This window comes from Gadus morhua, chromosome 6 (assembly GCF_902167405.1).
Source record: "Gadus morhua chromosome 6, gadMor3.0, whole genome shotgun sequence".
Lineage (NCBI taxonomy): Eukaryota > Metazoa > Chordata > Actinopteri > Gadiformes > Gadidae > Gadus > Gadus morhua.
In genome coordinates, this window is record NC_044053.1 from 27129476 (window position 1) to 27144571 (window position 15096).

General features: G+C 42.8%; 9 non-coding genes across 9 annotated transcripts; all 9 read right to left on the reverse strand.

The window, feature by feature from the left end:
• Nucleotides 1–236: 236 nt before the first annotated feature.
• trnak-cuu (transfer RNA lysine (anticodon CUU)) lies at nucleotides 237–308 on the reverse strand. The gene has a single exon. It is a non-coding gene; the product is annotated as a tRNA-Lys (tRNA).
• Nucleotides 309–685: 377 nt separating this feature from the next.
• Nucleotides 686–757, reverse strand: trnam-cau (transfer RNA methionine (anticodon CAU)). The gene has a single exon. It is a non-coding gene; the product is annotated as a tRNA-Met (tRNA).
• Nucleotides 758–964: 207 nt separating this feature from the next.
• On the reverse strand, nucleotides 965–1036 carry trnam-cau (transfer RNA methionine (anticodon CAU)). The gene has a single exon. It is a non-coding gene; the product is annotated as a tRNA-Met (tRNA).
• Nucleotides 1037–1468: 432 nt separating this feature from the next.
• trnam-cau (transfer RNA methionine (anticodon CAU)) lies at nucleotides 1469–1540 on the reverse strand. The gene has a single exon. It is a non-coding gene; the product is annotated as a tRNA-Met (tRNA).
• Nucleotides 1541–4525: 2985 nt separating this feature from the next.
• trnam-cau (transfer RNA methionine (anticodon CAU)) lies at nucleotides 4526–4597 on the reverse strand. The gene has a single exon. It is a non-coding gene; the product is annotated as a tRNA-Met (tRNA).
• A 1971-nt stretch (nucleotides 4598–6568) lies between these two features.
• On the reverse strand, nucleotides 6569–6640 carry trnam-cau (transfer RNA methionine (anticodon CAU)). The gene has a single exon. It is a non-coding gene; the product is annotated as a tRNA-Met (tRNA).
• A 655-nt stretch (nucleotides 6641–7295) lies between these two features.
• Nucleotides 7296–7367, reverse strand: trnam-cau (transfer RNA methionine (anticodon CAU)). Its single transcript has one exon. It is a non-coding gene; the product is annotated as a tRNA-Met (tRNA).
• Nucleotides 7368–8287: 920 nt separating this feature from the next.
• Nucleotides 8288–8359, reverse strand: trnam-cau (transfer RNA methionine (anticodon CAU)). The gene has a single exon. It is a non-coding gene; the product is annotated as a tRNA-Met (tRNA).
• A 1193-nt stretch (nucleotides 8360–9552) lies between these two features.
• Nucleotides 9553–9624, reverse strand: trnam-cau (transfer RNA methionine (anticodon CAU)). The gene has a single exon. It is a non-coding gene; the product is annotated as a tRNA-Met (tRNA).
• Between the last annotated feature and the right edge of the window lie 5472 nt (nucleotides 9625–15096).

Sequence of the window (15096 nt, forward strand, 5' to 3'; positions counted from 1 at the left end):
CCAGCACACTTCTGCTGCACTACTCTGCTTAACAGTTACGAAATATAGATGCAACATCTAAACCCTGGCTCAATGCACATTGTTATTTTTTATAGGAAACATCTTTAATTTGCCATCATGGTGTCTGATGTGGGCAATACGTGTTGGGTAGTCCACAGGTACTGCAGCACAGGATTCTTGATTCTGATTTTAATTGCTATTCATTTTACGACTGAAACTTTGAAACGGTCTGATTATAGCAGAGGATGGTTTCGATCCATCGACCTCTGGGTTAAGAGCCCAGCACGTTTCCGCTCCGCCACTCTGCTTCAAAGAACCCCAGCCGGGACACGAACCCACAAATCCAGGTTTAGGAGGTAGGTGCTTTATCCATTAGAACACTGGGGCACACGCGTATTTACAACATGAGATTAGACCAAAGAAATTAACGACCAACCAAACACTAGCAAGGACTGAAATACAAAAGAATAAGGTAGGTATACTCATTCTTAATTTTTTAATCAACCCCAGTCTCGCTACCAATCCCACGCTCAATCATCTTCGTAGCGGATATTTGTTTTAAAATGCTTGCTATTTATCTCTAATATTGTGAGTAGAACACTTCATGCTATCTATTGAGGCTAGACTTAAAATTGAATTGCAATTCATTTCATTGATTGATTGATGCTATATTAGGTAATCCTGCTAGCAGAGGATGGTTTCGATCCATCGACCTCTGGGTTATGGGCCCAGCACGCTTCCGCTGCGCCACTCTGCTTAACAATTACATAATATCAAGTCAACATCTGAACCCTGGCTCTTTGCGCATTGTTATCTTTTGTGGTAAACTTCATTAAATTGCCATCACAGCTTCTGAAGTGGGCAATACGTGTGGGGTAGTCCACACGTACTGCAGCACAGGATTCTTGATTCTGATTTTAAGTGCTATTCATTTTAAGACTGAATCATTGAATAGTTCTGATTATAGCAGAGGATGGTTTCGATCCATCGACCTCTGGGTTATGGGCCCAGCACGCTTCCGCTGCGCCACTCTGCTTTACAATTAGACAATATCGAGTCAACATCTGAACCCTGGCTCTTTGCGCATTGTTATCTTTTGTGCTAAACATCTTTAATTTCTATCATAGCTTCTGAAGTGGGCAATACGTGTGGGGTAGTCCACACGTACTGCAGCACAGGATTCTTGATTCTGAATGCTATTCATTTTACGACTGAAACTTTGAAACGGTCTGATTATAGCAGAGGATGGTTTCGATCCATCGACCACTGGGCTATGGGCCCAGCACGCTTCCGCTGCGCAACACTGCTTAACAATTACAAAATATAGATGCAACATCTAAACCCTGGCTCAATGCACATTGTTATTTTTTATGGTAAACATCTTTAAATTGCCATCACGGCGTCTGATGTGGGCAATACGTGTTGAGTAGTCCACACGTACTGCAGCACAGAATTTTGATTCTGATTATAGCAGAGGATGGTTTCGATCCATCGACCTCTGGGTTATGGGCCCAGCACGCTTCCGCTGCGCCACTCTGCTTTACAGTCACAAAATATAGATGCAACATCTAAACCCTGGCTCAATGCACATTGTTATTTTTTATGGTAAACGTCTTTAAATTGCCATCACGGCGTCTGATGTGGGCAATACGTGTTGTGTAGTCCACACGTACTGCAGCACAGGATTCTTGATTCTGATTTTAAATGCTATTCATTTTAAGACTGAATCAGTGAATAGTTCTGATTATAGCAGAGGATGGTTTCGATCCATCAACCTCTGGGTTATAGGTTATGGCCCCAGCACGCTTCCGCTGCGCCACTCTGCTTAACAATTACATAATATCAAGTCAACATCTGAACCCTGGCTCTTTGCGCATTGTTATCTTTTGTGGTAAACATCTTTAAATTGCCATCATAGCTTCTGAAGTGGGCAATACGTGTGGGGTAGTCCACACGTACTGCAGCACAGGATTCTTGATTCTGAATGCTATTCATTTTACGACTGAAACTTTGAAACGGTCTGATTATAGCAGAGGATGGTTTCGATCCATCGACTACTGGGCTATGGGCCCAGCACGCTTCCGCTGCGCAACACTGCTTAACAATTACAAAATATAGATGCAACATCTAAACCCTGGCTCAATGCACATTGTTATTTTTTATGGTAAACATCTTTAAAATGCCATCACGGCATCTGATGTGGGCAATACGTGTTGTGTAGTCCACACGTACTGCAGCACAGGATTCTTGATTCTGATTTTAAATGCTATTCATTTTAAGACTGAATCAGTGAATAGTTCTGATTATAGCAGAGGATGGTTTCGATCCATCAACCTCTGGGTTATGGGTTATGGGCCCAGCACGCTTCCGCTGCGCCACTCTGCTTCAAATAATCCCAGACTGGACACTAACCCACAAATGCAGGTTTAGGCCGCGTTCACATCTAGCGTTTTTTTAAATCAGCCAGCGCTTGTTTTACATTATATTCCTATGGAGCAGAGCGTTTCTGGAAAAAGTCACGGCCGCTTTTTTAAACCCCTCTCCCAGCGTTTTTTTCTGCCATACGGAGTGTTGAAAAAAGTTCAACTTTCAGGAAGAAAGCGGCCGACGTCAGGCGTCTTTTGGGCAACTGACCAATCACAAGCGGAACATTGACACTTCGTCCCGAAGGAAACTCTCAACTGTCAAAACAAGAAACAATGGCAGACAAATCACTCGGGAAAGTGCCGGTAGAGCGATTAATAGTTTTAATTACAGAACATGTCGAGATCTACAACATGTCTAATGGGCTCTATCCTGGATACATAGTAGGCGGGTAACGTCGGGTCTAGAATGGGTTCGTTGATAGGCAATAGAAAAAACGCTCTCGGCGCTTTTCGGGCCAAAAACGCTGCCAGCTTTTCTTTTTGTTGAAAAAACGGTAGGCTCAACTTTTCCCTATTACAAAAAACGCTAGATGTGAACGTGGCATTAGGAGGTAGGTGCTTTATCCATTAGAACACTGGGGCACACGCGTATTTACAACATGAGATTAGACCAAAGAAATGAACGACCAACCAAGCACTAGCAAGGACTGAAATACAAAAGAATAAGGTAGGTATACTCATTCTTAATTTTTCAATCAACCCCAGTCTCGCTACCAATCCCACGCTCAATCATCTTCGTAACGGAATGTAGAATGTTGGTGTATTTTAGTGTCTCTCTGTTGTTCACATTTCTAGTCTAGGAACAGGCCAGGGCCTCTCATACTGATACAAGGTGTTATCCTTAACATTCTGCCATTGTTATGTCTCAACAAGGTTGAACCGACCTGGTCCTCCGGGACATAGCCAGGGCCAAATACCTTATCAAGGCTGAGAGTGCGTCTGTTCACGTGTTATTCATGTATCCCCTTTTTGTATAATACTCGCCCCAACCCTTTGGTTCGACGAGTAGAGGGTTTCGACAGCCGAGGAACAAGTCATCGACCACCGGGTCCACTATAGATTATTCAACCTAAGTCTGTATCTCGCTGTACATCCTGGAATAAACCATCTATTCAACCCTCTAATCCAACCTGTCAAGCTGCTTTGTTTTCGACTTCAAGAATTACTACTACGACTGAAAATACACAACGCAGAGTCTGTCCGAACAGTTTAGAAATAAGCTGAAATCTAACAGGATATTTGTTTTAAAATGCTTGCTATTTATCTCTAATATTGTGAGTAGAACACTTCATGCTATCTATTGAGGCTAGACTAAAAATTTAATTGCAATTCATTTCATTGATTGATTGATGCTATATTAGGAATTCCTGCTAGCAGAGGATGGTTTCGATCCATCGACCTCTGGGTTATGGGCCCAGCACGCTTCCGCTGCACCACTCTGCTTTACAGTCACAAAATATAGATGCAACATCTAAACCCTGGCTCAATGCACATTGTTATTTTTTATGGTAAACATCTTTAAATTGCCATCACGGCGTCTGATGTGGGCAATACGTGTTGAGTAGTCCACACGTACTGCAGCACAGGATTCTTGATTCTGATTTTAAATGCTATTCATTTTAAGACTGAATCATTGAATAGTTCTGATTATAGCAGAGGATGGTTTCGATCCATCGACCTCTGGGTTATGGGCCCAGCACGCTTCCGTTGCGCCACTCTGCTTTAAATCATCCCAGACGGGACACAAACCCACAAATCCAGGTTTAGGAGGTAGGTGCTTTATCCATTAGAACACTGGGGCACACGCGTATTTACAACATGAGATTAGACCAAAGAAATTAACGACCAACCAAGCACTAGCAAGGACTGAAATACAAAAGAATAAGGTAGGTATACTCATTCTTAATTTTTTAATCAACCCCAGTCTCGCTACCAATCCCACGCTCAATCATCTTCGTAGCGGATATTTGTTTTAAAATGCTTGCTATTTATCTCTAATATTGTGAGTAGAACACTTCATGCTATCTATTGAGGCTAGACTTAATATTGAATTGCAATTCATTTCATTGATTGATTGATGCTATATTAGGTAATCCTGCTAGCAGAGGATGGTTTCGATCCATCGACCTCTGGGTTATGGGCCCAGCACGCTTCCGCTGCGCCACTCTGCTTAACAATTACATAATATCAAGTCAACATCTGAACCCTGGCTCTTTGCGCATTGTTATCTTTTGTGGTAAACATCTTTAAATTGCTATCATAGCTTCTGAAGTGGGCAATACGTGTGGGGTAGTCCACACGTACTGCAGCACAGGATTCTTGATTCTGAATGCTATTCATTTTACGACTGAAACTTTGAAATGGTCTGATTATAGCAGAGGATGGTTTCGATCCATCGACCACTGGGCTATGGGCCCAGTACGCTTCCGCTGCGCAACACTGCTTAACAATTACAAAATATAGATGCAACATCTAAACCCTGGCTCAATGCACATTGTTATTTTTTATGGTAAACATCTTTAAAATGCCATCACGGCGTCTGATGTGGGCAATACGTGTTGTGTAGTCCACACGTACTACAGCACAGGATTCTTGATTCTGATTTTAAATGCTATTCATTATAAGACTGAATCAGTGAATAGTTCTGATTATAGCAGAGGATGGTTTCGATCCATCAACCTCTGGGTTATGCGTTATGGGCCCAGCACGCTTCCGCTGCGCCACTCTGCTTCAAATAATCCCAGACGGGACACTAACCCACAAATGCAGGTTTAGGCCGCGTTCACATCTAGCGTTTTTTTAAATCAGCCAGCGCTTGTTTTACATTATATTCCTATGGAGCAGAGCGTTTCTGGAAAAAGTCACGGCCGCTTTTTTAAACCCCTCTCCCAGCGTTTTTTTCTGCCATACGGAGTGTTGAAAAAAGTTCAACTTTCAGGAAGAAAGCGGCCGACGTCAGGCGTCTTTTGGGCAACTGACCAATCACAAGCGGAACATTGACACTTCGTCCCGAAGGAAACTCTCAACTGTCGAAACAAGAAACAATGGCAGACAAATCACTCGGGAAAGTGCCGGTGGAGCGATTAATAGTTTTAATTACAGAACATGTCGAGATCTACAACATGTCTAATGGGCTCTATCCTGGATACATAGTAGGCGGGTAACGTCGGGTCTAGAATGGGTTCGTTGATAGGCAATAGAAAAAACGCTCTCGGCGCTTTTCGGGCCAAAAACGCTGCCAGCTTTTCTTTTTGTTGAAAAAACGGTAGGCTCAACTTTTCCCTATTACAAAAAACGCTAGATGTGAACGTGGCATTAGGAGGTAGGTGCTTTATCCATTAGAACACTGGGGCACACGCGTATTTACAACATGAGATTAGACCAAAGAAATGAACGACCAACCAAGCACTAGCAAGGACTGAAATACAAAAGAATAAGGTAGGTATACTCGTTCTTATTTTTTCAATCAACCCCAGTCTCGCTACCAATCCCACGCTCAATCATCTTCGTAACGGAATGTAGAATGTTGGTGTATTTTAGTGTCTCTCTGTTGTTCACATTTCTAGTCTAGGAACAGGCCAGGGCCTCTCATACTGATACAAGGTGTTATCCTTAACATTCTGCCATTGTTATGTCTCAACAAGGTTGAACCGACCTGGTCCTCCGGGACATAGCCAGGGCCAAATACCTTATCAAGGCTGAGAGTGCGTCTGTTCACGTGTTATTCATGTATCCCCTTTTTGTATAATACTCGCCCCAACCCTTTGGTTCGACGAGTAGAGGGTTTCGACAGCCGAGGAACAAGTCATCGACCACCGGGTCCACTATAGATTATTCAACCTAAGTCTGTATCTCGCTGTACATCCTGGAATAAACCATCTATTCAACCCTCTAATCCAACCTGTCAAGCTGCTTTGTTTTCGACTTCAAGAATTACTACTACGACTGAAAATACACAACGCAGAGTCTGTCCGAACAGTTTAGAAATAAGCTGAAATCTAACAGGATATTTGTTTTAAAATGCTTGCTATTTATCTCTAATATTGTGAGTAGAACACTTCATGCTATCTATTGAGGCTAGACTAAAAATTTAATTACAATTCATTTCATTGATTGATTGATGCTTTATTAGGAATTCCTGCTAGCAGAGGATGGTTTCGATCCATCGACCTCTGGGTTATGGGCCCAGCACGCTTCCGCTGCGCCACTCTGCTTAATAATTACACAATATCGAGTCAACATCTGAACCCTGGCTCTTTGCGCATTGTTATCTTTTGTGGTAAACATCTTTAAATTGCCATCACAGCTTCTGAAGTGGGCAATATGTATGGGGTAGTCCACCCGTACTGCAGCACAGGATTCATGATTCTGAAAGCTATTCATTTTACGACTGGAACTTTGAAACGGTCTGATTATAGCAGAGGATGCTTTCGATCCATCAACCTCAAGGTTATGGGCCCAGCACGCTTCCGCTGCGCCACTCTGCTACAAATAATCCCAGACGGGACACGAACCCACAAATCCAGGTTTAGGAGGTAGGTGCTTTATCCATTAGAACACTGGGGCACACGCGTATACTATTTACAACATGAGATTAGACCAAAGAAATGAACGACCAACAAAGCGCTAGCAAGGACTGAAACACAAAAGAATAAGGTAGGTATACTCGTTCTTAATTTTTCAATCAACCCCAGTCTCGCTACCAATCCCACGCTCAATCATCTTCGTAACGGATATTTGTTTTAAAATGCTTGCTATTTATCTCTAATATTGTGAGTAGAACACTTCATGCTATATATTGAGGCTAGACTAAAAATTTAATTGCAATTCATTTCATTGATTGATTGATGCTATATTAGGTAATCCTGCTAGCAGAGGATGGTTTCGATCCATCGACCTCTGGGTTATGGGCCCAGCACGCTTCCGCTGCGCCACTCTGCTTAATTATTACATAATATCGAGTCAACATGTGAACCCTGGCTCTTTGCGCATTGTTATCTTTTGAGGTAAACATCTTTAAATTGCCATCACAGCTTCTGAAGTGGGCAATACGTGTTGGGTAGTCCACACGTACTGCAGCACAGGATTCTTGATTCTGAATGCTATTCATTTTACGACTAAAACTTCGAAACGGTCCGATTATAGCAGAGGATGGTTTCGATCCATCGACATCATGGTTATGGGCCCAGCACGCTTCCGCTGCGCCACTCTGCTTAACAGTTACATAATATAGATGCAACATCTAAACCCTGGCTCAATGCACATTGTTATTTTTTATGATAAACATCTTTAAATTGCCATCACGGCGTCTGATGTGGGCAATACGTGTTGGGTAGTCCACACGTACTGCAGCACAGGATTCTTGATTCTGATTTTAAATGCTATTCATTTTAAGACTGAATAATTGAATAGTTCTGAACATAGCAGATGTTGGTTTTGATCCATCGACCTCTGGGTTATGGGCCCAGCACTCTTCCGCTGCGCCACTCTGCTTCAAATCATCCCAGACGGGACACGATCCCACAAATCCAGGTTTAGGAGGTAGGGGCTTCATCCATTAGAACACTGGGGCACACGCGTATTTACAACATGAGATTGGACCAAAGAAATGAACGACCAACCAAGCACTAGCAAGGACTGAAATACAAAAGAATCAGGTAGGTATACTCGTTCTTAATTTTTCAATCAACCCCAGTCTCGCTACCAATCCCACGCTCAATCATCTTCGTAACGGATATTTGTTTTAAAATGCTTGCTATTTATCTCTAATATTGTGAGTGGAACACTTCATGCTATCTATTGAGGCTAGACTAAAAATATAATTGCAATTCATTGATTGATGCTATATTAGGTAATCCTGCTAGCAGAGGATGGTTTCGATCCATCGACCTCTGGGTTATGGGCCCAGCACGCTTCCGCTGCGCCACTCTGCTTAACAGTCACAAAATATAGATGCAACATCTAAACCCTGGCTCAATGCACATTGTTATATTTCATGGTAAACATCTTTAAATTGCCATCACTGCGTCTGATGTGGGCAATACGTGTTGGGTAGTCCACACGTACTGCAGCACCGGATTCTTGATTCTGATTTTAAATGCTATTCATTTTAAGACTGAATCATTGAATAGTTCTGATTATAGCAGAGGATGGTTTCGATCCATCGACCTCTGGGTTATGGGCCCAGCACGCTTCCGCTGCACCACTCTGCTTCAAATCATCCCAGACGGGACACGAACCCACAAATCCAGACTTAGGAGGTAGGTGCTTTATCCATTAGAACACTGGGGCACACGCGTATTTACAACATGAGATTAGACCAAAGAAATGAACGACCAACCAAGCACTAGCAAGGACTGAAATACAAAAGAATAAGGTAGGTATACTTGTTCTTAATTGACCCCAGTCTCGCTACCAATCCCACGCTCAATCATCTTCGTAACGGATATTTGTTTTAAAATTCTTGCTATTTATCACTAATATTGTAAGTAGAACCCTTCATGCTATCTATTGAGGCCAGACTAATAATTTAATTGCAATTCATTTCATTGATTGATTGATGCTATATTAGGTAATCCTGCTAGCAGAGGATGGTTTCGATCCATCGACCTCTGGGTTATGGGCCCAGCACGCTTCCGCTGTGCCACTCTGCTTAACAAATACACATTATCGAGTCAACATCTGAACCCTGGCTCTTTGCGCATTGTTATCTTTTGTGGGAAACATCTTTAAATTGCCATCACAGCTTCTGAAGTGGGCAATACGTGTGGGGTAGTCCACACGTACTGCAGCACAGGATTCTAAATACTATTCATTTTACGACTAAAACGTTGAAATGGTCTGATTATAGCAGAGGATGGTTTCGATCCATCGACCTCTGGGTTATGGGCCCAGCACCCTTCCGCTGCGCCACTCTGCTTAACAGTTACAAAATATAGATGCAACATCTAAACCCTGGCTCAATGCGCATTGTTATTTTTTATGGTAAACATCTTTAAATTGCCATCACAGCGTCTGATATGGGCAACACGTGTTGGGTAGTCCACACGTACTACAGCACAGGATTCTTGATTCTGATTTTAAATGCTATTCATTTTAAGACTGAATCATTGAATAGTTCTTATTATAGCAGAGGATGGTTTCGATCCATCGACCTCTGGGTTATGGGCCCAGCACGCTTCCGCTGCGCCACTCTGCTTTAAATCATCCCAGACGGGACACAAACCCACAAATCCAGGTTTAGGAGGTGGGTGCTTTATCCATTAGAACACTGGGGCACACGCGTATTTACAACATGAGATTAGACCAAAGAAATTAACGACCAACCAAGCACTAGCAAGGACTGAAATACAAAAGAATAAGGTAGGTATACTCATTCTTAATTTTTCAATCAACCCCAGTCTCGCTACCAATCCCACGCTCAATCATCTTCGTAACGGATATTTGTTTTAAAATGCTTGCTATTTATCTCTAATATTGTGAGTAGAACACTTCATGCTATCTATTGAGGCTAGACTTAAAATTGAATTGCAAATCATTTCATTGATTGATTGATGCTATATTAGGTAATCCTGCTAGCAGAGGGTGGTTTCGATCCATCGACCTCTGGGTTATGGGCCCATAAAGACATGCCTCCCACAAAGACAGAATCAATAATTTGCGAAACTCAGCAAATTTGTTCAATAGGCCTAATACTAACATGTGAAATAGATAAAGAAACAAAAAGAAAAGGAAAAGGATGAAAAAGCAGTGAGTAAGGCGTAGATACAGTAAGCCATGACTACCCTCCCAACATACTGTTAATAAAGGTGGACCATAAGTTAATATTTCTAGCTTGGGCGCCATGCATGCTGGCCACAGATCTCTCTAATTTAGCCAGATCTATGACTGTGTTCACCCAATGTTGGTAGGACAGGTCATGAGGAGCTTTCCATCTCGGTGCTACAAGCTTTTTAGCAGCAGTAAGGCCTACCAAAAACCAGCGTTGGTGCATCAGAGAAAGATCTAGACCCGTAAAATCACTCAGCAATAAGATAGTTGGGGAGCAGGGGATGGTACGCCCAAGTACTATAGACATCCTATTGGATACCATACTCCAAAAGTCGCTCACCCCAGGGCACTCCCAAACCATGTGAACAAAGGTACCTATAGTACCTAGAGAGCATAGCTGGCAGTTAGGAGATGGATTTAATTTCATCAAGAATAATTTATGAGGAGTGCAGTAGAGTCTGTGTATGAAATTGTAGTGAATCATCTGATGGTTGGGATTACGCGAAGATAGGTCAAGCTTTGACCAGACTATGGACCAATTGATTGAAGAAGGTGCAATTGAGAGATCATGGCTCCAGCGACTATCCACTTGCAAAGGTTTTTCTGCATGTTTGGACCTAAATGTGTATAGAGCAGAGACCAAGCCTTTGGTAGATGAACTGCCACATATTTTATGAATTGGATGAGGCACCATGTTTTCACCCCAGGGGACTCCGTATGCCCGTAAGGCGCTGCGGAGTTGTAGGTAGAAGAAAAAGGAGGTGCCGGGTAAATTGTAATGCGATTTCAAGTCCTGAAAAGATCTGAGCGCATTATCTGACATAATGTCGGAAAGGGTACTAATCCCTTTATCCCTCCACTGAGGGAAGGACATCGGGTGACCACCCAAGCAAAGGGCGAAATTATTAAATAAAGGAAGGTGAGGATGGAATTTAAAGTGATTGCTAGAGTGTGATTCCACAGTTCTCCATATGGCAACAAGATGTGAGATTAAAGAGCCAAATTTGGATTTACACATTTTGAGAGGGATGTTTGAGTAAATAACATCCTGAAGCCTATGTGGTATTACTAGATGTTCCTCTAATGAACGCCAGGCTACCTGAGCCTCTGGATCTAACCAGGTATGAAGAGAACGAAGGGTTGAGGACCAAAAATAAAACTGGAAATTTGGAAGTCCAAGGCCACCTGAGAGTTTGTGCCTCTGCAAAATAGACATTTTAATCCGTGGGCGTTTCCCTTTCCAGACATACCTGGAAACAAATGTATGTAGTTTATCCCAGTGACCAACTGGGGGAGCTAAGGGAAGCATTGAACTACAGAAGTTGACTCGCGGTAGGATGTTCATCTTTACGATAGAAGCTCTTGCTCGAAATGAATTAGGAATGGACGACCAACGCTCCAAATCGGATTCCACCTGCCGGAGAGTCGAGTTATAATTAACAGAGACTGTAGTTTGTAATGAAGGAAAAATCGATAGACCTAGGTATTTAAAATTGTCAACTACTGGAATAATGTTTGGTAAGGAAGCATGCCTCATAGTGTCGTTTAGAGGAAGGAGAGCTGACTTAGACCAGTTTATTTTGTAGCCAGAGATACTCCCGAATTTATCAAATATAGACAAAATATGTGGTGTAGATTTAATTGCATCACCAAGATAAAGCAAAATATCATCACAATAAAGAGAGATGAAATGATCTGTTCCATGGACAATAACAGGAGTATGGGTTGACTGACGCACCGTCTGGGCCAGAGGTTCCAAAGATAAAATGAATAAAAGTGGAGAAAGAACGCAGCCTTGTCTAGAGCTGCGGCCCACTGGAAACAACGAAGAACAGATATTGCCAGTCATTACCATGGCTGAAGGGGAGGCGTAGAGCGTTTTAATCATGTTGATGAAATGGATACCAAATCCCATATGCTGAAGGACAGCCCATAAATAGTGCCATTCAAGGCGATCAAAAGCTTTTTCTGCGTCCAGAGATAATACAGCACAGGGCGTTTGGACCTCAGCTGAAGCTTCGACAATGTGCAAAAGTCTGCGAACATTATCAGAGGATAAGCGAGATTTTACGAAGCCAGTTTGGTCAGGGTGAATGAGCTTATTCATAAGGGGTTCAAGCCTTAGTGCAAGCACTTTAGCAAAAAGTTTAACGTCAGCATTCAAGAGCGATATAGGACGATAATTTGCACATTCATTTGGGTCTTTCCCTTTTTTATGGAGTAAGGTGATTGTAGCGGTGTTAACATCTCTTGAAAAGGAACCACTTGAAATGGCATGATTGATCATGTTCAGCAATAGAGGGCCAAGTTGAGACCAACACTGTAAATATAGTTCTGGAGGAATTCCGTCAAAACCCGCCGATTTGCCTTTATTAAGACTGCGTAAAGCCCTCTCCAATTCGAGTAGGGTAAATGGTTTGTCCAGAGACGTAGCCTCATGGGGCAGCAATTTAGTAAGATTTAAATTCTTGAAAAATAAATCAAATTTAGAAGAGTCATGAGGAACTTCAGAACTATACAAGTTGGAATAAAAGGAGCGGAATGTCTCATTAATTAATTTGGGGTCCGTTACTAGAGCGCCAGCTGGTGTTTTAATGGCGGGTATGTGCGCAAAGTTTTCACTGGCACGAAGGCTTAAGGCAAGTGACTGGCTGGGGCGGGCCCCCTCAAAGTAATGGTGCTGGCGCGTACGATGGATAAGCAATTCAGTGTGCTGTCGGGAATTCAGCTCCTCTTTTATTTTATTACGTTGGGTGATTGAGTCAGGAGTTACGTTGTTGTGCATAGTACCTTCTAGTTGCCCGAGATCACCCTCCAGCTCAAGAATCCTGCGTTGACGCGTTTTGTTTAAAATAGAGGAAAACGATATGCAGTTACTTCTAATATAGCCTTTTACAGAATCCCATAGGATACGAGTGTCCTCTACTGAATGCAAGTTAAAAGATATGAATTCTGCTAGGCCAGATTCAAGTTGCACCAAAAAGCTCTCATTGCGCAGCAAAGAGGTATTGAAGCGCCAGCGTGGGGCGCGGTCACGAGATACGGAAAGGTTAGCCCTACAGATGACAGCCTTGTGATCTGAGAAGGCCAGGGGGATCATGTCCGTGCTTACCTTTTCGAGGAGATCCTTCGATACAAAAATGAAGTCTATTCTGGAAAATGAATGATGTCTTGCGGAAAAAAACGAGAAGTCTTGTTTATTGTGATTGGTAACGCGCCATTTATCTATTACTGAAAATTCCTGAGCCCATTTCCTCAATGCAACCGACGCTGATCTCTGATCACTGCCCTCTACCACAGCCGTCCTGTCCACAGAGTGGTCCCAAACCGCATTAAAGTCTGCCCCAATAAATAATCGGTAATCAGACAGGTCATGCATGATATTGGACAAACGTACATAGAAATCAGGATCAAAGCTGTTAGGTGCGTAAATAGATAAAAATGCAATTTTCTTGTTTTCTATGATGGTTTTCATAAAAGTGATTCTACCATCTGAGTCGCCCCCAACACCTAAATTGGTGACCTGAAAGTTACGGCGGACCACAATTACTACGCCTTTTGTTTTATTGAGGGCTGAAGCATTTGTCTTTACAACGCAATGTTTATTTTGTAGCTTATGGACATCTTTCTGAAGCAAGTGGGATTCGCTGACCAAGGCTATGTCCACTCTCTCTCTTCTTAGTACATCCAGAAAACTTGTGCGTTTATGGGGCAAATTAAGGCCACGTGCGTTAAGAGAAATCACGGTTAATTTAGTCATTCAGGTGGTGGTACATAAGATAAGATATGAGCTGTAAATAACAGAAAAATAGCAGGCAGAGCAAGACCTGTATCCCCCCCCCCCCCCCCCCCCCACACACACACACACACACACACACACACACGCAGCCAAAGACGCGCGCACACACATAATACCAACACACACACACACATACACGGAACACAGCAGCAAGTGAATCCCCCCCCCCCACACACACACACACTCCCACAAGACAAGACAAAACAGTACCGATACATGGATATTGCCAGATGCAACCATGTAAGCCTATCATAACCCACCCACCTAACACTAGAAGGCGGGTCCCTATAGGAAAACTCCAAGGGGGAGAAAGAATGAATGAAGATAAATAAATAAACAAATAATGACATTGGACTTTCAGCAGTCAATGGTCAATATACAGAGAACCGTATAACCGTATACAGGCCTATAGCCTCCAACAAAACAAAAGCCAGGACAAAACAATCAAGCAAACCAACCAACCAAAAAAGGAGGCAAAACAACAACAAAAAACAACGTCTGGCATGCAACTCACTTCCACAAGGCTGTGCAATCGACATTGTTTTTTTTTTTTTTTTTTAGCAATATTTTAAGTACAGACTTGTACAGCAATAAACATTTAGAATATTTTGAAGTCCCAAATGGCCAGTCCACGAAGTGAATAAGGGAAAAAATAGAAATAGGCTGGACAGAAAAACCAAAAGATAATGGGGGAGCAGTACTACTCGTAACTTAGGCCTACTCTTATTTCCCCAAAAGGCATGTAATAGCGCTGGCTCTAGTCTATTTCAGGTCGGGAAATTGAACTTTCAGAGCGGTCGTGGCCGCCTCTAAGCTCCCGAACTTCAACTGTTCATTGCCAATCCAGACAAGGAGGGTGCCTGGGTCCCGGACTCTGGTCATTACCTTTTTGCCATGGAGCTGCTCGCGCAGCGGCCAGTATTGGTCCCGAAGTTTCCTCCGACGTACCGACATATCCTCAGTAATCCGTAGCTTCACGCCGGGAAGGGCCTTGAGCTCAAACAGGGTGGATTTCACTGCCTCCATAATGGAGATCTTCTTTTGTAGATGGTGAAGCTTGAATATCACCGTGCGGGGTCTGGATTGCTCGACCAATGGACC